The 25,282-nt window shown below is 37.6% G+C and overlaps 1 protein-coding gene across 1 annotated transcript in view; it reads right to left on the minus strand.

Annotated features, from left to right (window-relative positions):
• The window catches only part of LOC129772845 (SNF-related serine/threonine-protein kinase), a 38,278-nt gene extending 23,449 nt beyond the window's left edge, over positions 1-14,829 (minus strand). Inside the window, exon 1 of the mRNA XM_055776358.1 lies at positions 14,768-14,829. The gene's annotated coding sequence lies outside the window, so the exon portion shown is untranslated. The remainder of the gene's footprint in view (positions 1-14,767) is intronic.
• Positions 14,830-25,282: the final 10,453 nt, after the last annotated feature.

A 25,282-nucleotide genomic window follows, 5' to 3' on the forward strand; every position in this document is an offset into this window, starting at 1 on the left:
ACTCTGTAATCTCAAAACGCAACGTCAAAGATATCGAAGGGCAATAATTATTGATAGTTACAGATCAAATCAAACCATCCCTATGCGAATCCCACCCTGTGCGAACCTCCCTATTCGACTTTATTTGCGTTGACGGCGGAATAGTGTCGACATCTGGATACGACATTAGTTTGCATGAGGCCAACTATTCTCCATCAGATTAGTCTGCCCCAAGGCAGTTTTTAATTGCTAAAATTTGTATGAATTTTTTTTCTTGGCGTTATTTATCTACTAGAAGTACGTTGTTCTGACCCTAATTTAAAAAAAAAATCTATGAATTTTCAGATACTCTTGCCAAAACTTACCATTATGATATAAAATTATCTTTAGATATAATTTTTGTATGATATTTTTCACTACTTGCAAGCAAAAGTGATTTTCATTTACATGGAGTACTAATTTGTTTGGGAAAAATAATTTTCATTCATAATTTTTATTTTAAAAGTTTGTTCATTTCTTCTGCAAACCCATTTTGTCATGCCTACTCCCTCATTCCGTAATACTAAGCTCGATGCCGTCAACGCGGATTATTGGTACGATTAGTTCGTGCAATGCAAGTTCAGATTTAACAAAAAAAAAATCGCACATATAGGGAACCGCACAAAAACGAATCTACCCGCAAACAGGTTCCGTCTAGTAGCAGTGCAACCCCGCCAACGGAATGAGGCAAAAAAAACCCACGGTGAACACATATCAAGGCGACATACTCCAGAATAATTTTGTCGATCGTTAACAAACATGGCGAAATATTAGTTTGAATTAGGGATGGGCAAATCAGCTCATCATGGTGAGCGGCTCAAAGTCGTTCAGCTCATACAAGTGAGCTGCTCATTTGGAACAGCTCTTCAGCTCAGTTGAATTTTGCGATTGTCCACACAATTGCATAATTACCATGGGACATTTTATAGTGTGCATTTTCATAATGGACGGAAAGCAAAACAATAAACGAATTTAATATGTAATTGTACACAAACCAAAACTAATATGAATTCTAATAATATAATATAAAACAAATTTTGAATGCTGAATTCCAACATAGAAGAGGCTTAGAATATGCTGAACTTCAACAACAAAAGAACCAGCAGTAGCCAAATAAAATGCCTTCAGAAATAATGACCGAGATAACGTTTTTTGATAAAACTACCGATATATTTTTTTTGCATCCAAGTATATAAAAATAAATCCACTAATAGGCGCAACGAGAAATAATTCATCGCGATGACAAAGGTAACAAAAGGACCATTATCAATCATCAGCATTTATGGGTTGTTTCTGAATTGTTTCCTTGTTGAACCGCGTATCCAATGTGTCAAAAAATGAGTTGATTCTCGGTTCCCTTTTTTTCCTCTATTACCATTACCCGTGTCAATTACAGAGTCAATGATCTCGAGTAAATTTGTTAGGGCCGAACGAATTTTTCATTGACAATTACCCCAGGAATACAAGTGATGATGGCATTCCCAACAGCATTCCTTTGCATCATATTTTAATCAGACATCTGGATCGTTGTTGAAAGTAAAAGAAGAATTTTTGATTCATCCCCTTAAAGTCAAAACACACCTTTCTCACATGCAAAAAAAAATTATCCTGGATCTCTCAGGAGGTGATAGAGGATCATATTTGATGAAAAAAGACCTTCTACGCAGATGTTCGAACTTCAACAATGACAGAGTTATAGTCCTTTTTTTTATTTCAGACTCTGTCTCAAACTGGCTCAACACAAAAAGTACTCTACGTAAGACGATTATGTTACTTCCGTTTGAAAATTTCCGTTTCCAAATTTCACACGTTTTAAGTCTTCGTTGAATATTCCTGTGTGACTAGACTAGACCTATGCGCCTAGATTCCAATCTTCCCGCTAGTTTTTTTTTTCAAAGAAGATTAGCCTATCGGCTTCAATTTAATATGTCGATCATCTAAATCGGTTCAGTAGTTCAAATGTTATGATTTTTTGCAGAAAAATATTTTTGGACAAAAGGGCAAAAATGATTTTTCGAACCACCGGTTAACTTTGGAAAATCATATCTCAAAAACGAAAAAAATAGCATCTCTGATATCGAGATATATTATGTAAAAAAGCTTTCAAGCTCAGCTTTCAAGAGAAAACATAAAAAAATATAGCGCCCTCTAGTCCAAAGCCATGAACACAATAAAAAATGACTACACTCAATAATTACGAAATTGAAATCCAGTATTTTGCTAGTTAACTATTTTTTTTGCCTTTAATTTGATATGTCGATCATCTAAATCGGTTCAGTGGTTCAAAAGTTATGAATTTTTGAAAAAAAGAGGAAAAAGTTGAGTTTTTGGATCACCCTAAAATGGAAATTGGCACTCTAACGAAAAAAAAAATTTGGGTCTAATGTTTTACGATCAAGAACAAAATGACTACTTTTGACAAAAATCTATGAACCACTATATCGGTTTGGCATGGAATGGCTGATATAGTAATGAAACATCAAAATTAATGAATATGAATAACATTTTGGATGTGAAAAACTTAGAACTTGGAAATTTTTTATGTGTTATTATTAGTTTTATCCCAAAAATTCATAATAAAAAAGATTCACTATCAACTATCAACCAAATTATAGCTCTCAAACCGCTCTACAATTTGTTCTTCGACACCAAACATCTATCTTTCTTCTTGATTTCGCCGCAATATTCGTGGTGAAAATTCGAGCTAAATCTTCGAAAATCACGATTTTTACTCCACTGTACTTATAATAGCCACTTAAATTTCACCTTAACGTTGAAAGAATACATCAAATCAAAAACCTTTTTTTTTTCAAACTGCATATAATCGAGTCCAAAATTGTATAGATTCGAATTATTTGTAATCGAATCAGTATATAATCGAGACTGTATATAATCGAGTCCAATCTGTATTCATTTTAGTGAATCTTCAAACTTTCAACAATCAAACTTTGTTGAATTGAAATTGTTTACCAATGAAAATATTTTTGAAGATATTGAAAAAGGAAGGGGTTATGAGTTATAATTTTTTTGAAAATATTTTTGAGTAAGAATTTTCAACGTTGTATTTAGAATTTTATTGTCTCAAATAGTTAGTTGATTTCCCAACAACTTCGAGTTATGATTTTCTGAAAAAAAGTAAATGATTCTGGACACGTTAGTCGTTATTAAAATTGATCATCTAATAACGAAAAACGTGATTCTAGGCGGCTGCCACCATTACGTAAAAAGTTACAAAAAATCGGGGAAAATCGGGGCGGCCGATTCATCGTGGAATTAGTGTTTTGATGTTTTTAGTTAATTGTGTCGAAAGTTGAGAGCAAATGTCCTGCTTGATAGTTTTATATTTAAAATAAATTTAAAAACTAAATATGACTAATTTTTTTTTCCAGATTTCATGCAACCCCGGCAGATTTCGATCGCGTGCTTCTAGCCCAAGCGATCATTATTATCATCAGCATTGTCAGCGTACCGGAATGCCACAGTCATGTGCCAGTCATGGCCGTTCACGTACAACCGGAGGCAGCGCGACTGATGTTTGGCCTCCCGTTTTACACGGCTAACGCGCGAAGCATTGCGAGCATCCTGGGAAGCTTTACTCATCAGCCGACACGAGCTAAGTAGTGGCGGCGACGACGTCATGCAGTGCCCGCGCTGTCAGAATACACATTTTGTATTCGCACTAATATTCTAGCGATCAGACTCCTCGGCCACCAGATCAGTCGCATTCGAATGCGCAACGCATAGTGAAGAAAAAAATCGGCTGCAATGGCTGCAATAAACTCAATGAAAACATGTCAGCCGGTGATAAGCGTGGAACCGCAGCTTGGCTCCTCGTGGTGGAAGGAGACTTTAGAGTATTTATTTGCCAGCAAAATAACTTAAAGTTTATCTTGGGGTGTACCTAGCAGCGGTATAATTGTATGAAGGTGAAACGTCAGATTTATTTATTCTAGATTAATTCATTTGTCTGATTGAAAAACCCACTTCTATAAGATAACGTGATAACGTGTCCGAGTGGTACCGATATAATATCTGTGATGTCCTTATTTTGTAATGGGTAAACTGTAATATCCCCATAACCATAAACATTACCCATTATTTTGATTCATGTATTAACAGTATTTTAAAATCATTCCGGCGGAAAGACGACTGTGACGCATTTTGCGTTGTCTCTTTGCGGAATTGAAAATAGAAACAACAGGGGAGGATGTTGTAAATTATGTGTGACACGGCTAAAAGAATTAAACATAAACCCGAGGAATGACGAGGTGACGTCTTTTTTTGGTTCGCCTCACTCACGGTTCTTATCCTCAGCGGGAGAGGAGTTTTACGCACCATGATATGTAAGTAGTTTTTGAAATCATGATATCTCCAAGCCTTGTAACCAGTGTTAATCAGTGGATTGAAGAGGATTAGTTTCGATATGAAAGGAGCTCGGAGGTATTGTTCAGTACTTTTAAATGGCATGAAAATGTGGATTTCAATTCGTCTTTAAAATCGCAGCGAACATTTGAACATTGAATGGAATTTATAAGGAATGCATCAAAAATGTAATCGAATTTCACAGTTATTTTCAATAGATTTTATGCAGATTATCGATTCCCCTCTTCATCTCTCAACCGAGGATGAACCTGGGTGAGGTCCATGTAATGTACAGTAATAGGCATAAAAAAGCCTACCGTGCATATTTAAAAACTTTTCTCAATTTCTGGACTATTTCATCAAAAACTACTACCGCAATTTCATGAGACTGTATATTAACTATTACTCTTTCAAGTAATTAACAAGTTTTGCCATTTTTGTTAGATTTTGTTGACTTCATTATATTGCCCCTTTAAAGTGTGCAAATATGCGATGACAGAAATAAAAGCCCGATATTATTCACAACCTTTCAATGATTTGATTAATGCGATATAAACAAAGTGTTGTTTACACATGAAACATGAAAGTCGATTGTTTTTGTCTACACAAAGAGTTTTCAACAAAATCAAAATGGGTGGAAAAAAACAGCATGCGAGTCCGAAAATCTTGTTGTTCAGGATCATTTGCAGCAGATTTCACAGCGAAAGATTGCAGAGATGTTCTGAATAAACCAGGGAACAGTCCGTGAAATTGTGCACAAGCACAAAGCATACGGTTCGCTTGCTGCCAGATCCGGATGAGGCCGTCGTCGGAAGACCGATAGCCGGACGGATCAACGAATCATTCGGGAAGTGAAGAAATCACCAAAAATATCATTCAAAGTCATTCAGAAAAACCTTTCGTTGGTATCGGCCAGAACCGTACACAGCGGACTAGCTGAGTATGAGTTCAAGAGCAGATTCACAAAAAAACCTCCGTTTATCAGCAAGAAAAATAAACTGAAACGGTTGGAATTTGCCCGGAAACATGTTGACAAACCCAAAGATTTTTGGAAAAAAAATACTTTGGACTGACGAACCGAAATTTGAGCTTTTCAACAAAAAGCGGCGCGGAAATGTGTAGCGAAAGGATGATGAAGGATTGTAGGAACGTGATTTGCAGGCTACAGTCAAGCACGGAGGAGGCAATAATGCTTTTTCTGGGCTGGTGTTGGAAATCTGGTGCGAATTCACGGAATCATGGCAGCAGATGTCTACATTGACATCCCCATCCCCTTAACAATCAGAAAAAATCGCTTCGAAAAACTAGCCTACGAAAGAGCTTCGTTTTCCAACAGGACAACGACCCGAAACATACTGCTAACAAGACCAAAGCTTATTCCGATTCACGCAAAATAAGACTTCTTGAATGGCCACCACAAAGTCCTGATCTCAACCCGATCGAGAACCTGTAGGCCATTCTCGACAACTAAGTAGTGAAAGATGGCGTCACTAATAAGGACGCTTTTTTCACGGCTTTCACAGCTCTTCAGAAGCCGTGGTACGAAATCGACCCTCAGCACCTCCTGAACATGGTCGATAGTATGTCTAAACAACAGGTCATTGAACCTTCTGAAGGCCACACTTAATATTGATGCTCTCAACTTTATTGCTTTTATTGTGTGATTTGTTTTTTCCTCCTTAATACTTGTTTTCTATTGATATTTTGCGTGTCATTGAAATAAAATGTTAAGTTCAAGTTTTATGAATTGAATCCAGCTGAATATGATGGAAATGCAATGAAAAAAAAAATAAATAAATAAACAAAATTGCTGTTTTTTACTTAACAAAACTCAAACAAAATTGAGAAAACCGTTATCTAATGCTGCTTTTAATACAATGTGAACAACACTTGCTTTATATCACTTCAGTATCGATTGCTAAGAATACCGCACAGCTCTAACTGTCATAACACGAAGAAACGAGGGGTTACTCAAAGGGTTTGAATGATTTTCATAGTATTTTTTTGAGGTGGTCTTTTATTTTTGTCAACGCATACTTGTACACATTAAGAAAGTCATGTAAGGGAGTGAACAAATTCTAACGAAATGCCAAAACATGTAAATTTCTTGAAAGAGTAATAGTTAACAAACAGTTCTGTAAAATTAAGGCAGTAGTTTTTGATAATATAAAGGGTGTGTCACATCAAATTGCATCACGGAAAAAACGCTGTAGAAATTCGCCCAGTAGACCGATCCTTTTGAAAATTTTAGACAGTAAAATAAAAACTATTAAACAACTTTTGGCATTTTCTTTTTATTCATACTTCGAGCCCAAGCCCGTATTCTCCACCTTCCTCTTTACCCCGTCCATAAGGTTCTGTACAACGTCAGGTTGTAGTTTTTTTTGAACAGAAATCCATTTTCTCTTGAAGTCCGCCTCCGATTTGACAACTTTTGGGTTCTTCCGGAGGGCCTGCTTCATAATCGCGTTGGGCGGGTTCATTTCCTTTGGCACGAAGGTGACCCCGTTGGCTTCGTACCACTCCAACACGTCCTTTGAATAGTGGCACGAAGCGAGATCCGGCCAGAAGATGGTCGGGCCCTCGTGCTGCTTCAATAGTGGTAGTAAGCGCTTCTGTAGGCACTCCTTAAGGTAAACCTGCCCGTTTACCGTGCCGGCCACACCATGTACTTTTTGGCAAACTTGGATAGTTTCTGCTTGCGAATCTCCTCCGGAACGCTGAATTTGTCCTCTGCGGAGAAGAACAACAGGCCCGGCAGCTGACGAAAGTCCGCTTTGACGTAGGTTTCGTCGTCCATTACCAGGCAATGCGGCTTCGTCAGCATTTCGGTGTACAGCTTCCGGGCTCGCGTCTTCCCCACCATGTTTTGCCTTTCGTCGCGGTTAGGAGCCTTCTGAACCTTGTATGTAAGCAGGCCCTCCCGCTGCTTGGTCCGCTGGACGATTGAACTTGACAAATTCAGCTTATTGGCGACATCCCGGACCGAACTTCTCGGATCACGTCTAAACTGCTTAACTACGTGCTTGTGATCTTTTTCACTGACGGAGCATCCATTTTTGCCGTTCTTCACCTTCCGGTCGATGGTTAGGTTCTCGAAGTATCGTTTTAGTACTCTCCTGACCGTGGATTGGACGATTCCCAGCATCTTACCGATGTCCCGATGTGACAACTCCGGATTCTCGAAATGAGTGCGCAGGATTAATTCACGACGCTCTTTTTCGTTCAACGACATTTTTCCAAATTTACGAAAAATTGACAGTGAAGCATGGCCAACGTGAGCTATACACTCTTATCTGATTATAAGTGAAAGCTGAAGATATAATTCCTAAAAATAAAATTTCTACTGCGTTTTTTCCGTGATGCAATTTGATGTGACACACCCTTTAGTCCAGAAATTGAGAAAAGTTTCTAAACATCCAAGGTGAGTTTGTTTTATGCCTATCACTGTATATGACAGGATATTTGAAGATGAATTCATTTTGGGCTGCAGAAACCGAGCTGAGTGCTAATTTTGGAAATTTCAGCAATTGCAGTAATGCTTTTGAATCCGGACGCTTTTCAATCCGGACACTTTTTCATTATATTCAATATCATACCAAAACCATAACATCTTTTGCATGTTGAATTATTGTGACGGATAGTTTCTATTGTATCCATTTAGTGTTGTGTCAAACATTGTACCTAGCTGTTGACAAAAAAATGGCAAATATGAAAACACATATTTGTGTTTCGCAAACCCATGTCCGGAATAAAAAGCACATTCAGACAAACATGTTATATCCTAACGGATCGAAGTAAACGATGAAATTTCTTCTTGAAGCAGTTGCATAAGAGTGTCCGGATTTAAAATCACGGCACAATGATGAAATTTACAAATTTTGAACAAATATAACTTGATTTTGTGGAATTTTGTGATTTATAACTTATATGGGAACGGTAATTTTTCATGCTATTGTAAGTCAATAATTTTTAGTAATTGAAATTATCATGTGCTTAAGTGTCCGGATTTCGATGAATTACGATATATAGTTAAAATACAGAAAAAAGCCGCTAATGTTTAGAAGGAAGAACTTTAATTTCTCTTTTAATCAACCTTACTTTATCGTGGCACTGCTCGTATATCGGACGTTTTTGCTCCGATGCTCAACTCACATGCATAAATTGAGATATACAGTGGTATCCCTTGATGGTTGCATTCGGTATAAGCAGTTTTTTTCTACTTTATCAGTGCGACTGAGCGTTCTTTACATCCTATATTCGAATAAATATTTCAGAAACGATCGCGATAAATCTCTGTTTGATGTTTCCGATAACCTTCAGTCTGAACGAGAATTCTATATGCTCCAGCTAAAGATTTACTTTGATAAGAAATGTAGTGAAATTACACGGAAATGATAGTTTTATTCAGGTTTTTCTGAGAAAAATATGATGTTTTGATATATATCCATGTACTAATCAAATAAGTATTGTCGATTCCATATAAATCCTTGTAAAAGAGGAAAAATCATCTAGTTCTTTTACAACAATTCAAATCGGAATTGATTTACGAATTAAGAATTGATTATATAGTTTTCTTTTCACCACTCGAGTCTACGATAGAGCTAGGCGATGTAATATATCTATTTTTATCAGCCACCAGCAAGAAGCGAGATCATTGATTGACTTTTCTACACTCGAATAATGATATTGCCGATTGGTTGTTTGTAGCACAAACCTAATCCTCCCTGCATCGAAAAACAGCAAACGCTGTGCCGATGATCAAAACGATCAAAAACCAATTCTACAGATGCTCGCGGAAATGCGCCAAACCTGCATAGGTTCGAATATGATTCCACGTTCCATCTGCGTCACTCGAGATTGTAGTTAATCCTCTCCACTGCCGAATCACATTCGAAGATTGATCTTCCTGCCTGTTCTTATTTTAATTATCCTATACGTCTTCTCTACCCACACACATTTTCGGTTACCAGAAATGCTCCGTGACGTTCTGGTTGATTTTTTGGTGAATGAATGAAGGGGGGGATTGGATTCTCGCTTAGTTTCGCTTTTATTTTCCAACTTTAAAATTAGCCGCAACCCTCCGAAGTGTCTCCGACAGCACTTGAACGAGGTGGGTGACTTCAAGGGTCTAAAAATAACCCTGGCAGTGAAACACCCTACTTCTACTTCACGGCCACGAGACACGGCCGCCGTTGTGCTGCCTCTCCGTACGCGCACATAAACGTACGCGGTCCAGGTGACCGACTGCCTACCTTCCGAGGGGATGAGAGATGTGGGTTTCCTTCATTTGTGGATACCATTGCACATAGAGGGTGTCGATAGTGAAACTGGAGAGACAAATTAATATCAGAAACCGGATACGCTTGTCATTCTGGTGATTCAGCTTTCAGGGCAGTTCACCCTGCGTTTTTTCTGATAGTTTTCCACAGCACACGCTTCGTTAGACAATCAAACACCCATTTGCATGCTTTATGCCTGCGTCCACGCTTTGATGAGTGGCATATTTATTGTTTACCCAATCGACTGCCTTTGCCAAATTGCGCCCGCTGTCAATCTAAACCATAGGTTCCTGGCAGTATCTGCGCCCAGTCAGAGTCGTCCCCGCCATGAGTTGCAGTTGTTTGGTTCGTTCCGAATTAACGCCAAAATTAGACGTTCAACCAGCAATGGTACGAAACCGCTATCGGGCAGGAGAGCGTCGAGAAATCGGGAAGTCGCACCCGATTCTGCTAGCTTCCCCCGCGTGGAATTTCTCCGCCCAGGCGCGCTTGTTCTTTGTGTGCAATCGTAAAATATGGAATGTTGTGTAAACAGAATTCTCACAGTTTTGCCCCGGGTTTGGTCGAGAGCGGGGTACGGCGTCTTACGTCGCTCCGTTGGGGCTACAATTTGTTACGTTCACCACTATACCACGTTTCTTTGTAGCGCGCGTTGATGAATGAACGCGTTACGTGTAGGCCGTTGGTGAGAGCGTTGGCGTCGGTTTGGCGCAAGTTCTTCGTTCTAGTTTTGTGCAGTGTGTAGGGTAGAGTACGGTTTGGTTGACCGGGTTAGGGAAAACGTCGCTTTCTCACCGCACCCCACACCGAGTGTCTGCGGTGAGGGTTGCGTAACGTCGGTCGACGTAAATTCGGGGATTTACGGCGATCGAGAAGGTGGGATGATGCCGACGGCGTAAGAGCGATTCGCGTGGTGTACACTGGCGCTAAATGGGTTCCGAACATTCCAGCGGAAGCACCAAATCGGATTAATTATAAGATTGAAAGTATGTTCATTATTCCGTTCAAAAGGTCTGGAGATGTAGGTGTTACGACAGATAATATATCCAGAAAAATACTATACTCACCTTCGAATACAGTGAGATGGATTCTATAACTATAACTCGAAATCCCCTTATTGGATTATAACAAATACCTATATTTTTTTTTATTAAATCTTTTATTTTTACAGGTTCAATTACATGAGTTTAAAGGAGCCAAACTCTTAACTATATTTCTACTAGCATATATTAACATGTTTCCTTAATTCTATGGTTAATAAAATAGGAAACCGATTACTCGCGGTCGACTCGAGTTTAGAAGGGTAACAAAATACCTATATTAGAGTGCCAATAAAAATGGTCATCTTGGGTTATTTTTCGGTGCACTAGTAAATGAAGACCGATTGAGCTAAACTTTTGCATAGGGTAATTTATCGTGCAAATCAACATTTCACAGGAAGTCCCGTATGAAAAATCGAGGTGACCATTTTCATTGGCTTCCTAAACTAGTGATAAATCAGATAGTAGTTTGGCCGGATACCGGACATCCGGCGAGCTTCGAGGTCGGGTGGCCGAATATTCGGCAGCCGGATGTTCGACTCTTTATTTGGGCATACGAAACTGGGAGAAACTACATGTGTGCAAAAAACAAATAAAGGATTATATTCTAAAGAGAAATAAACACATTTTCACATAAAAATAATGTCCGATGATTAAATTTTTCTTTTATAATCAATATACTTAACAGAGAAAAAAAAGTTTCCTGCAAAGAATTTTGAACAGATTTCTTTTTCTGATAAGATTTTTCTACTACCGTTTTGACTCAAATTTCGAACACTTGTTTCTAAAAACTAAATTTACTGAACATGACAATGACAATGTTGTTTCGATACCTATAAATGTTGTTGAAGGGAAGGGTATACCTTAAATCAAGGGTTTTCAAATGGTGCTCCGCGAAGTTATAGCAAATGCTCCCACTTGAAAATTCTCCTTGAGAAAAAAATCTTTTATTTAATTTCATTGGGCATATAGTGTTTTGTCTTGATTACTCCGGGACAGATGTCGTGTAACTGCGACATAATAGTGTAATAGAGTTGTTTTCAATTGGTTAATTTCAATGCGAAGAGGATTTGTGAAAAGAATATGAAAAGAACATTTTTTTTTTAAATTTCGAAATGCCAGAAAATCTATAACATTTTTTTGTACTGTGTATTTTTTTAAATTTTATTTTTATTATTAGATATTTGAAAAAAAAACAGTTTGAAGATATTTATCAATCTAGAAAAGCCGTAAGAGCACATTTAAATATGAATTAGAGTAGTACTGAATCTCTAAATCCAAAAAAAAATTTCTGAATTTAAATATTTTTTTTAGTATTAAAATTTTTGATGAATTTTTTTTTTTTGATAATTTTTCTTGATACACACACATTCAGTATTTTTTCAAATTTTTATCTCGGATCTATTGAGGATGGCGTGAAATAAACGAAAAAGTACGTTTTTCACTATAGATCCTACGTCAAACCACATAGGGGTTCAAATAAACCACCAAAATTTCTTATTTAATATCCTTTACAATATTTGCTATACAGCTAGTGATTTGGTTTGGGGGCACTTTTTACTCCCTTACCCGGCCAGGCCCTTTTCTCAAAAACGAATTCTTTTAAAATTGTCAAATAAAAATGTATGAATAGCCCATACAATTATCAACAAGTCGTCCATACATAGGAAGATGGGCCATTTTACAGGAAAAAAGTTTTTCTAACAACTGCTTTTTGAGGTTTTTTTTTTTGAAAAAAATACAACTAATCCTAGTTTTGTTAAAAGTCAAGATAGCATTATAGTGCATTCGACAAAGTTTTAAATCTTATTAAAATATGAACTTTCGTCGAAGACGACAAGTTCATATAGCCTATATTCGCTTTCTTTTATGGATTCTGGAATATAAAGTATTTTTGTATGAAGAATCCTGAAAAAATTGTGTTTTACTCGTAACATTTTTGTGTGTAAATTCTCTCTTGATTTGTTTCTTAATAGGAAAAAATTAGCAGAGCATGTAAATTGTGATAATTTGTATAAACATTTTTATGTATCAATTATCGCGATTCACATGCTTTTTAGAAACATGTTAAGAACATGTGAAACGCGAGAATTTATACACAAAAATGTTACGAGTAGAAAAGAATTTATTCAGGATTCTTCATACAGGAATGACTCCACAAAGCGAAAAGCCGTATAAGGAAATCAATTATTATAATACAAATTCATACAAATTCAATAGGATCGGTGCCAAATTGATGAAATATGTAATATTATTCAATATGTATTTTATCTTTTTTCGAGAAAAAAAAATTTGCCGTTATAACGAATCAATTTAAGCCGTAAATCGAAAACCTGGCTTAATTGGAGAGGGCCGTTATAGCGAAATGCCGTATAAAGAGCGGTCGTATAGCGGGGTATGGGTGTAAAGTAATATAAGCAACGTTTCTGAGTTCTTTATTATGCTTCGATATAACATACAATTCGATACAACGTACAATTTTAAAGGTGAATTGTACGTTATATAAAAGTTACGAAGTTACACAGGTGTGCATCACATGATATCCGGAAAATGGCATTTGAATTGGCTAAAAATAAAAATAAGTTTACTCATCCGTTCGATCTCAAAGTCCGCTAAGCCGGAAGTGATTGGTTTGGCGGATTCATGAGGCGCCTAAAATGTCACGTTCAACAATAATTGTCACCGAATAGATAGGATATGCTACATGTCGGGTAATGCCATCCTTTTATACAAAAAAAAATCTTTGATGAACAAGGAATTGCTCGATCTCGATGCAATTTTTCTGGCCCGGCTTCAGGCCAAGAAATCTGATCCTACACACACATGACCAAATCACCCCACAAGAATCTCTTTCATATATTTGGTACACCTAAACTAGCGTTGGCAGAAAGCATTTCATTTTCGGCAGAAACCATACCTTTTCGTGTCTTGAAGCGTAAATTGAGCAAATAAAATCATCTGTCCCTCAACGCTTAAAATGTTTGCATGTATGGAAACAGAAATCTCTTTCTTTTCCCATTTTTTTTGGATTGCACCAAAAAAAAAAGTCCAAACGACGTCAACGAGGATCGAACCAAGGCCGGCTGGAATGCAATGCTGTTTTACACGACTACGCTATCCACATAGCTAATGATGCTATTGCGTATAAACGTATATTACACCTCATTACAAAATGAAGTTGGAAAGTGTATTCTAAGAGTAAAAAGGACAAATAAGAGCTAACAATCAATTTTGGGTGTAGTTTGAAGCTTGATATAATGATTAAACATTATTGATTGAGAGAAAACAAGTGTAGCTCAGTGTACAATGTGACTTTTTTTTGTTTAGACCGTATTCCTTAGGGGGTCAAAATTGCCCCCACTTACACTATATAAATAAAAAAAACGACCAAAAAGAGTAAATTGATATCACTATTTCTTCATCTTCTTCAGTTTTGTTAGACAATTGCAATTCCTAAGTGTTAAAGCTGATAATCAATCAACGGATGGGTGACATTGACACATATTCTTACTGAGCTGGTTTTATTTAGTCATACTAACCCAAAGACAAACATAGCTACACCGCGCCATTTGCGAATTACCATTCTCCGCTGGGAAAACAAACTGTCAATCACAATGCTGCTATAATGCATTTTAATTTAATTGCTAATTGGATTTTCTCACTCGCATGGGGATTAAAATCGTTCAATTTGTTCAAATGCAATACCAAACCTGAGAACACACCCAACATCCTCCCTCTGGGGGTTTTATTATTTTTCTGCGATCAATAACCTTTCTCATTTCAGTTTTTTTTTCAGCGCCAAAAAACAGATGGGTTAAGTTGTGCAAACACGAGTATATTTATAGTGCTTTATTTTTTGGCGGTTTGTTTCATTCTCCACACAAACATATTTCTTGCGCCGCTTCGGTTGTGGAGCAAGATATTATGTAGCGTTGAATTGTTTTGTACGGAATTACCCCCTATTAGAGTTGATTTGTTGATTTCAGTTCAGCACTATTGCAACATATTGATCCCACCAATGCGTTCGAAAATATAACTCAAAATACGATTAGATTTCTGATTTACCTGCATAAAAAATTTCACATATCGGTGTATTTAACCTCACTGCACCCAACGTGGTTGAATCTGAAAAGGGAAAACAGAGTCTGTGCTTAGAAATCGAAACTTCAAGTGGAAACAATTTTTTTAATCAGCGGTAAACATGATCAGATACAATCTTCCTAATCGGAAACAGGCGGTGAAAGAAAAGTGCTCAGGTAAATAACGCGCATTTCACGCTCACGCCCACTGTGCGCCTCTCGCTTCGAATGCCGTCGTCTTCTGGCAACATGCGTCATGGCGCCGAAAACACTCCATGGTAGTAGTGGCTGTGTGGAGAGTTGTTTTGGATAGTTAATTCGGTGTGTTGTTGTTTTTTTCCTATCTCTTTTATTTTTGCTTGATACGTTTTATAGGCCAGCGAGTTCACTAATGCATATCGATCTTCAAGTTTGGATTTCACACACAGCGAGAGCGATAAACGGACGGAATGAGGCTAAACGTTTGACCCCCTAAGTTTGGGGTTCAATTACCGTGATCCAATTGCTGGTTCCCACTTTTATCAGTCTGCCTGCGCACAGCAGAATTGATTGATTCCAATTATTGTTTGCTACACATGTTCGATCGATCGGGATCACTCAGTGCGGTTCGTTATCATTTCTCGAAGGAGCACGGAAACGGTTCGCGAAACAAACACGGCTTTCGGCTCAACTTCAAGTCAGACCTTTTACTAGGACATCATTGTGAATCCCGATCTTCAAATGGGAGATTTACGGTTTTACAAATTACTAGAATGAAAAGAAGAAAATACCGGAATGTTTTTAGAAGAAAAAAAATCCCGTCATTTGTATATCAGTTCATTATAAGTGTTGCACAACCCCTCCGTCGTGAATTTCCATAATTATAAAGAATTTGCTCCCCTCTTTTTTACACTCATGAAACACACCGAGCCGTAGAAGAACGAATATTTTAGGTCTTAACGGTAGAAACGATAGAAAGATAGAAAGGTAGAAAGACGTAGTCCTACGTCAAAAATTGGAACAAGTTTATTTTGAGTCAATTTTTACCAGCAAAATAAAAAAATACTATAGGGCGGATGTATAAAAACATTCCAACGAAGTCCTCAGAGTTTGCGGCGTATCACGGTGTGTAGTCTGGCGTTTTGAACACAATTCCCCCAAAGCATGTCGTCTTTCCTTCCTGTTTCCTTCAGACATCGATACATGCATACGTGATACATGGGAGAGAGAAACGAATTCATTTTGGGGTGAGTCACTTCAATATGCATTGAAGTCTGTTTACCGAGGAAGAAGGAAATTCGATAGTCGAGTCATAGAATGAGATAGCAACTAAACGCCCGAGTGACTGTTGAGTCATGTTGACGGCTGTCTAAGGATCCGAAAGACGCGCTCTCGGAGAAAATTCTGTTCCGCGACCTTCATCGTAAACAAACGAAAACATACTTAGCACGAACAACGTCCACAAAAATGAGAACAAAACCACACACAGCTGTCTCTCTAGTCGCGGAAAACGTGACATGAATTTAATCCCGCTACTTATGACTCACCCGTTACACAAATTAATACGAAATAGTCCCAACGATGTAATGTACAGTGGAAATAGTGAAAAAAGTAAATAATGTAACGAATGAAATAAGTAGGTTTTCCGTCTTTACTCCGTGTCCGTGCTATCGAATATGTTTGCTGCTTCTCTCTTCTGCTTTGAGAGTCAATTTCGCACATGACACGTTGCATCGAGAGCAAAAGGGGTATAAATTGTCCGCACTGAATGTTTTGCACTTTTTTAAAAGCGAATGAACGGCACAATCTAGAGCCTTTTAATATAGACAAGTCAAGTCAAGTTTCGAAATTCAGTTTCACTCTAGACAGCGATCAGCTAACACCATGGTGTTAAAGCTGAGAGTAAATTTGGAAGCTGCTCGGTGGAAGTACTTTGTGCTTATGCGTTTGTTGAATAGAATAAGGGACTATGCCATGGAATACGCTCGCTATTTCTCATTTTGAGAATCGATTTCGCACATGTCAAGTTGCATCGAGTCGCATCGACCGTCATCCAACTATCAACCAATCGTCGGCGGTGGCGGTAGTGTCCAAATTGTGTTTCTTAAGGCCTGGAGGTGAGAGTTTAGGTTTAGTTTTCAAATTAATCTTTTTCTAGGCTTGTGATGATTGAACTGAAAAAAGTTAAAATCTCTATTATCCAAGACTTTGCAGATCGGCTATGTCTGGCGGACACAAAATGTCTCAAGATGCCCAACTCCTTTGCTGTGGAGTGAAGCTGATAGTATGAAAAAATCATGAAGTTGCTTGACAGTGCTGCTGTTGCTTATCAACAACTTTGAATAATTTGTTATAGGTATAATAAACGTAATATTTAAGGAAAATTTATTCCATCAAATTATTTTTCGTATTTTTTTTTCATCGCCATCCGAAAAAAGTCATTTTTTTAATGCATACGTTAACACTAAATTGAATGAAAAATGGATTGAAATTTTCGAGCATTCTATTCGGTAATTTGAAGAAAATTGTTGAATTTGAATCGTGCTTGCCAGGATTTAATGCTCTAACTGAGCGAGTGATTTTCAGGCGTAAACAAAATCTAAACCAACGAAAAATCACAAATGAATGACGATACTTAGAAAGAAAAAATACAGATCAGGTTTAATTGCAAGGACACATGCTAAGTGTTTCACGAATAAACGAGACTCGCTAAACTATGGTTTATTTTCACATAACGTATATACATAACGTTTTGTTTTTTGTGTCCCGCGTTAGACCTTTGACCATCTGGTCACTTTACTGTAGATGGTTATGATCAGCCAACAACTGAGGATTCCTTACTCCATTTTCAAACTTCGATTGTAATAAGTAATATATTTTCTGATTAGCAAAACCCGGAAGGTTGCTGTTCATTTATTTGGAATATTTTGGATAGGTTAAGATGTTCTTAAAAAAACGAAATTCAGGTAGTGCCAGAAGTACCTAAGCATTCCCATTCAAATGTAATTTAACAATCATTTTTTTCCCATTTCATGCTTTATAGATGGCATGCAATGACCTGTCAATAACCATGAAATTGGATACTAGACGAGCGTTGCGTAGGAGCTTGGGTTACGAATCAATTGAGAATAATTACCGTCCAATTGATGACCCATCGACAGCAATATCACTATCATCATCACGAACATTATGTTCATTTGCAGCAACTCATCTCAATCGAACTATTTCAAACAATCAGCACACACGGGCTACTCGTGTCTGACATGTGTGTAGGTTATTGCCACGTGTTTGTTATAAATTTCGCTATCGACGACATGCGGCGATGAAACGAAACGCGCGGGAGTCGCACGATGCGATGTGTACCATAATTTATTTTATTTGTTTCATATCAGCAGGTTTGAATTTTCACCACATCTTTGATACCGGCTCAGTAAGTTCAAACCCTGTCAATAATCGGTTCAATGAGCACTTAAATGCTCACGAACGACGAGCTGGGGGAAATTTTGAAATGTTTAATGTTATCAAAGTTGATCAATGCACTGATCACGATATCGGACACTGATCAGCCAGGGTAGGCAAGGTGTAGCATGTGCCATTACCTGATCGATGCTTTGAAAAGTCTACGTCTCCTAGCCCTAGTGCGATCATGCGGAGTAGTAGAGAAGCAGGTGGTGGAGGTTATGCAACGGGTAGCAATCAAACGCGATCATCAGTGCTCCGCGTACGAGCTGACAGCGTACAACAATCGGACCCAAACATGTTCCGCCGCCGCTCTCGGTGCACTTCGTGAAGTAACATTGAAGGGGAAAAAACGTGATCACAAACCGTGACCATGGGGACGTCGTCAGCAGCGTAACATAGCGGCGCATGCATGATGGTGCTCTGAAGTGCCGCCTCGCAATTCGCAGTGCCTATTGTGTTACGATTTTAGAAGATTCCCATCCCGCCGCCACCGATGATTACAAGAACAACCGTCCAATTAATGGCGGCCATTCTAATTAAGCGTTGCATTCGCGCGCTCACGTTGCGGACCTCTCTCGGTGGGATTCTCATAGTTCCTAGAAAACTATAATCGACACATGAATTTTTGCGATAACTACTAAGTATAATGACTATTTTCGGAAAAATTTCCAAGGATGAGAACTTTAGAGAGAAATCGATTGTTGCTTTGTGCATTTTTCAGGTACTCTTCGTGCTAGAAACATTTATGTAATTAAAAGCATCACGTGTACGCACAGAGTTCTAACTATATTCTGAAACGTCTATACATTTCATAGCACCGCCTCTGGTGATTGGTTCTATAAAATTTTGACATCAGTTTCATTTGATTTGGCCTAATGTAAAAATCGCTTATCTGTTGAAATTGGTCAAATCTACCGTATACGACATCCTCAAACATTTTGAAAAACGGGAAATTGTCGTTAGAATTAATCATTTGATGGAACCTACAGACAGTATCTTGGATTGAAGGTGTTGAGGACAATCATGATAAACTCCTGATCCCCTCGTAGTTGCAGATGCCCTTGGGGAATATTTTTGTTCGTCATGAGCATTGAATGACTATTCCGACTTCGACCTCGCTGAAAGTAACGCCGTCATGAGAGCTTCAATATATAAATTGAAAATTCCATATCATGATCCTAATCTGCATCTCAATTAAACAATTCACCATGTTAAAAATCTACAACTGGACATGGACCGAACGTGACGTGGTTTATGAACGTGAACGATTCGGAAATGGGCTCACAGTCTGGGGTGACATTGCGCATTTCGAAACGAGTGATTTTTGTTCGTTTCGACCACTTTTGCCATTATGAATTTCGAAGCGAGCTCGAAATGAGCGAAATGAAAAAGGCAGTAGTAGAGTTTCGAGCAAAGTTTGTCATTACGTAACATTGTGTTCGAGCATTTTTTAACTAGAAACGAGAACAAATGTCTCGACAAGAAATGGTTGATCGTCGTATGGGAAAATGTTAGTCAAACGTTGATTTTAATACTAAACCTTACATCAAAGAAAATTTCAATTGCATTTCCTTTGGTTTTGACGTCTATTTGTACAAGTATGTGAGTATAAATACATTACTTTTATTTCAGCACTATGGAATCACAAAGAAATACAATAAGCTTCACATTTGCAGTACATTTGTTCATTTTCCGTAGGCCTTAGAATGTGTATATGAGTACCATCAATACACCGGGTATCTTGAATTTGTCGAAGAAACATTTCTTTGTTTCATTAAACGATGTATCCAATCCGATCCATTTTTCGCATAAGTTTCTTTACAGAAGTGACATCATTTCATTGAACACTGATGAAACTGTTGGTTGTGCCATCATTTCATTGAACACTGATGAAACTGTTGGTTGTGCCACACCAAGTGAAAAATTTTCTCCTTCATTACATTAATTTGGTACGACCAGAAGCCAGAAGATTCAAAACGGCCACTCATTTCAAAGCTGCAGGAGTAGCAGTGCTTCCGAAAATTGTTTGGAACACGGTTGTATCCAAAATATTTTTAAATGCTTCTCGACTAAGTCTAATATACTGCCGAAACTTTATATCGAAAACGTATATAAGACAAGCTCACTCATTTTCACTTAGCCAAAGAGAGTCACTTTTATCCCTCAACTCCCGCCTCTGTGGAATAAGCGTACTCTCTTCTTCACTATCGCCATTGTCAAAAATCATTTCGCGATCTTTTCTTTTTAATCCCAATTGTAATATAATATCAAAATTTGTTTTTCGGCATTGATATTTGCAATATTCGTGAAGTTTGCTTTGTTTACAAACCCAAAAATTTGACATTTCTCTTCTCTTCGAGACAAATTCTGCGCAATGTCACCCCTGGTTTGTTGTAGTTAAAAAACCAGCCAAATCCGGCAGCTATCCATAAGCCAACCGCCTCTTATCGTTGATCGTATCTCCAAGATTATGGAGAGAATGGTCAACCGACGACTGACTAGGCATCTATCCGACAACCGACTGCTAGATTTCTGGCTATATGCTTTTTGTCCAGAATCCGGGACCAACACATACTCCAACTAACAGGAACTCTGTCTATCGCATGAATTAATATTTTTTTAAAATTTTAATATTGAAAAAAAAAATCGTCATGGAAGCAATTTTTCATCGAATTTTTTTTATGCTTGTCCGAGGTTCATAGCATAGCGGCATTTTCACTGATTCAGAATCTGTTCAATTTTTTTTCAGATAACCAGAAGGGTTCGTAGAAGGAAATCGTGTACGCCATGACACAGCTTTTTTGAGCCCCATCACTTCACCAGCTTGTAACTATTCTAATTTTGAATATTTTTTTTCCGTTTAATTCTTCTAGTATTGTTGAGAAATAAAGAAAGAAACAATGAATATATAGTGAAAATATTTTTTGTTCTATTTGTTCAGAGCTCGAAGAAACGTCCGAAATTCGTGCCTCTACACTAAAATACCCCCTTAATAAGCGATGCACTCATAATTGTAGTTTCGTTCGTAGTGAAAATAGTTATCAACGTTAACTTTATTTTATAAAAACCTGACCGGTTTTTCTAATTTGGCAAAATTACTGAAAGGACTGTCTTTACGTCGACAAAAAGTTCATCTAAAATTTATACTTTTTTATCGTCAGTTCTAAAAAAAATTATTTTATAAAAGATATCCGAAGTAGTAAACTTAAAAAACAGGGCAAGCTAAATAAAACCGTTTAATGAACTACGTTGTGATGATTTTTAAAAAAATTTTATTTTATATAATTTAATGATGCGTACCCGGAGCTAAAATTTGTCACTGTCACTACATATACGAGGGTTGTTCAAAACATAAGTTCCAGTGCCTTAGAAATCGCGGAAAAAAAAGTTAGGATAAAAAACAAGGTGATTTTCGTAATCTACGTTTTATTTTCTATTTTTCTACATAATCGTCGTAACGTTCGAGACATTTTTCATAGCGTGATATGAGTTTTTCTATTCCGAGCGCTAAGTGCGTAGCGTCCAACTTTTTGAAGTGTGATGTAACTGCGTCACGAATTTCTTCAGTACCGGGGTGTAAATTAGAAGTTTCGAAAACGAGAGCGTGATGCTTGGAGTGCAAGGTTTTGAACGTTAATAATTCTTTGTCGGCTCAACGGAGTGGTATGATAATCACTTCATTCGAACGACAAAATATCGAAGAGTTATATGCTTGTTAATTATCGACCCGTAAATTCGTTTCAATAGCATCAAACTTGTTTTGAAAATAGGCTATATAAATCACACAAATCCTTATATAAACGTTATGATTACGCAGCGGTTAGTGTACGATCGCTGGAATCTGTATGTTACCCTAACACAGACTTCAAAACCAAGGAGCCTGGAGAAATCGGTATTGCAAAATTTTGCAAATTTCGGATACTCTTGTACCCGCATGCGTTTCTGCAGACCAAAATGTGTTTCCCTAACACAGATTTCTAAACTAATGTGCCTAGGGAAATCGACATTGCTAAATAGATGCAAGTTCTGGGTATTTGGTCATCAGGATTTGAGTTATTTTATACGTGGGACTTGTTTTATGTGGTCCCCCAAAAAAACATCGCATTTTTTCAAATTGTGTAGCAAGAACTATTTTTTAAAGCTATCCGTGAAGTTTTCTACGATTTTTTTGTGTGTGCACAAAAACAAATTTGCCTGTACATTTTATACATAATATAACTTGTGATAAAAAAAAATTCCCAGCATCCATGCGTGAAACTGCTATTGCATACAGTTTGTGATCGTATGTCGCCGGGTCTTCGATGTTCCGCCAATTATTCTATTTTCACTCGATTTTTTTTGGACTATTCCCGTGAATAAGTGAAATTAGCTACCAAAATACAAGATAACATTGTTTCGCTCGTTTCAGCTGCAAACACCTTCGCGACAACATCCCACGAGATGAAAGTGGTCCAAAAAGTCGAAAATGAAAACAAAAAAAAACGCGAGTAATTGGCTGGAAAGTGGATCTGCGGGCGAGCTACGACAAGTTGACTTTCTTCACGCTTGCTGGGGCGATATATGTGCTGCAATTATCGTGTGGCAATAATCACGCACCACTTCCGACGATCATCGAAAGCCTCGAAAGAGAAAGAAAACCACACCATTAGAAACCTCCCACAAGAGAGGTGTTTATTTTGTTTTTGTTTTTTTTTAAAGAAAGCACATAACAGGTGTGTCCAATCACGATTCAAACACTCCGGCAGTTTGCTCGTAATTGCCCAAACTTTCGGTTTCGAATCACGAATCGGTATTCGCCTCGAACTGCGTGCGCCATCAGCAGTAACACATCAGCTAGGTTTTGGGGTGTTCTGATTTCGTTGGATTTTGACGATACACCAGCATATAACCGAAGACAAATGGGATTGCTCGTTAAATTCCAGCAAATGAAGTGATTGAGTAATGAGTAATAATGTTGATGGTTTGATAATGGCCGTCCATTTCAGTGTAATTGTTGTTTCATCACCGCGCGCGGCGCTGTAATTGTTTGTAAATTGGAAATAATTATATACTTTGGTAACACCTCTATCATCAGTCCCACTTTCCATTGGCGCTCGGCTTTACTTCTTGATATGCTGATAGAAAGTGTTTAGATATTGCACTGACACAGCATACAAAGAGATACAATCACATCATGTTATAAACTACTCTATCACGACCTATATCAAATCGAATATGTCATCAGTGAGAACCGTATTTTTTAAAGTTCTTCGCATCAAACTCCATTAGTTAGTATTTTCATCACAGCTCATGTGTCAGATTTATGTATTTTTTTGAATTTATTTGAATCAACAGATTCAATTATGGAAATAAAGAGCAACATTTTCTATAAGTGATGCACTTGCTTAGCAAGTGCATGTCCTATCGATGCAAGATGAATAGCAAATCGATGCAAATGGATCGAATCGAATTGTGACTGATAATTGTGGGGTCTATTCCGAGAGTCGCTTCACGACGTGACAGTCAATTTGCGCACGTGTTTGTGTTCTGAGAATCGGCGTAATTAAAAAAATACCAGGTGCAATGAACTCTTTTCATTTCTCATTGTACTTCCGAGTCACTCGACTCTTAGAATTCGGTGAGAATTGTCATATAACTCCGAAGGGAAAAATGTCACTTATACCGACTTGACTCTCAGAATAACCCCCTGTAAGTTGGTTTATTTCAAGAATCCTAAGCGTCACAGAACATCATTGACGATAGACAATACAATTCCAACGATCGGGCTTTGTGTGTGAATAATAGCAAAATAGGCAGCACAATATGCTATTGACTCACGATAATGCTGCTTCACATATGGTAAAAAAGTACGTGTTTTACTTACTTACCAGTTCTAGCTCCACAAGATTCGATCAGTCTTATCCTCTCGCCAGAGAATTTCGATGATTCGCCTGGTAATTGACGCTGAGGAATCCACAAATAAACCAATTTTCAATTGTCAGTCATAATTCGATAGAGGAATGTCACGGCGACTTTCGTCCAATCCAAAAATGATATGTTGATATGAATAGTTTCTATCATTCAAGTTTTCTTACTAAGTACTATCGTGAGTTCAGTCCCAGTACTATTCATTGATTGATCTTCTAATTAGCCTTTTCCAATTTCCTTTTCTTTAAAATATTTTTCCGTAATGATATGTTTTGGAAGAATTACGAAAACGCATCATTATAATATAAAATTATAATCAGACGCAATTCACGTTAAAACATATTGAATCACTTGCAAAAACATGTTTCTCCATTACTGAAATTACATGGAATTGTCATTCATAATCTTCATATTCGAGTGCTCCCGTGGCCGAGTGGTTAGCGTTCCACACTATCATGCCGGGGGTTCGGGTTCGATTCCCGTTCTGGCCGGGGGATTTTTCATAAAAAAAAAATTCGTTCGGCTTGCACTGTGCTCACGCGTATTCTAGAGCTTGCCATTCCAGAGTACATTCAAGGCGTGTTATTCGGCATAGAAATCTCAACCAAGTATTACTATTACGTTGAGAAAGCAAAAATTCCACTGGAACGTTAGTGCCATCCAAGAAGAAGAATCTTTATATTCAAAGAGCGTTATTCCACCTGAAAATCCATTACCATTTTCGAGCGATGATCAATTCCGTCATCGGAAATATCAATCGGGCTGACAACGCATATTATAATGTCATTGTTGAGCATATGGGAATTTAAATTTTGCGAATTTTCCCAATTTACTTCAAAATTTTTCTGATTTTTGTTGTCGTAACATTCATCTATGGACAGAGACGAATACAACAAAATAAGGGCGGCTCATATCGGACGATTCTTTGCTAAAGTTTTGCGCTTATCAACCCATTTGGCGATTCATTTTTATCTATATAGATGACATTATTTTTTCCTTTAAGGTCAATACACTTTTGTCGGCGTTTCTCCTGTTTACGTAATTCCCATTAAAATAATCACCAGGTAAGAAGAGAAGAAATGTAAGTATGATATTTGCGGCCAAAGGGGTAGAGACAACCCGAGCGTAATTCCCTTGCAATTTTTATGGATTG

This window comes from Toxorhynchites rutilus, chromosome 3 (genome assembly GCF_029784135.1).
Source record: "Toxorhynchites rutilus septentrionalis strain SRP chromosome 3, ASM2978413v1, whole genome shotgun sequence".
NCBI classification, from domain to species: Eukaryota; Metazoa; Arthropoda; class Insecta; order Diptera; family Culicidae; genus Toxorhynchites; species Toxorhynchites rutilus.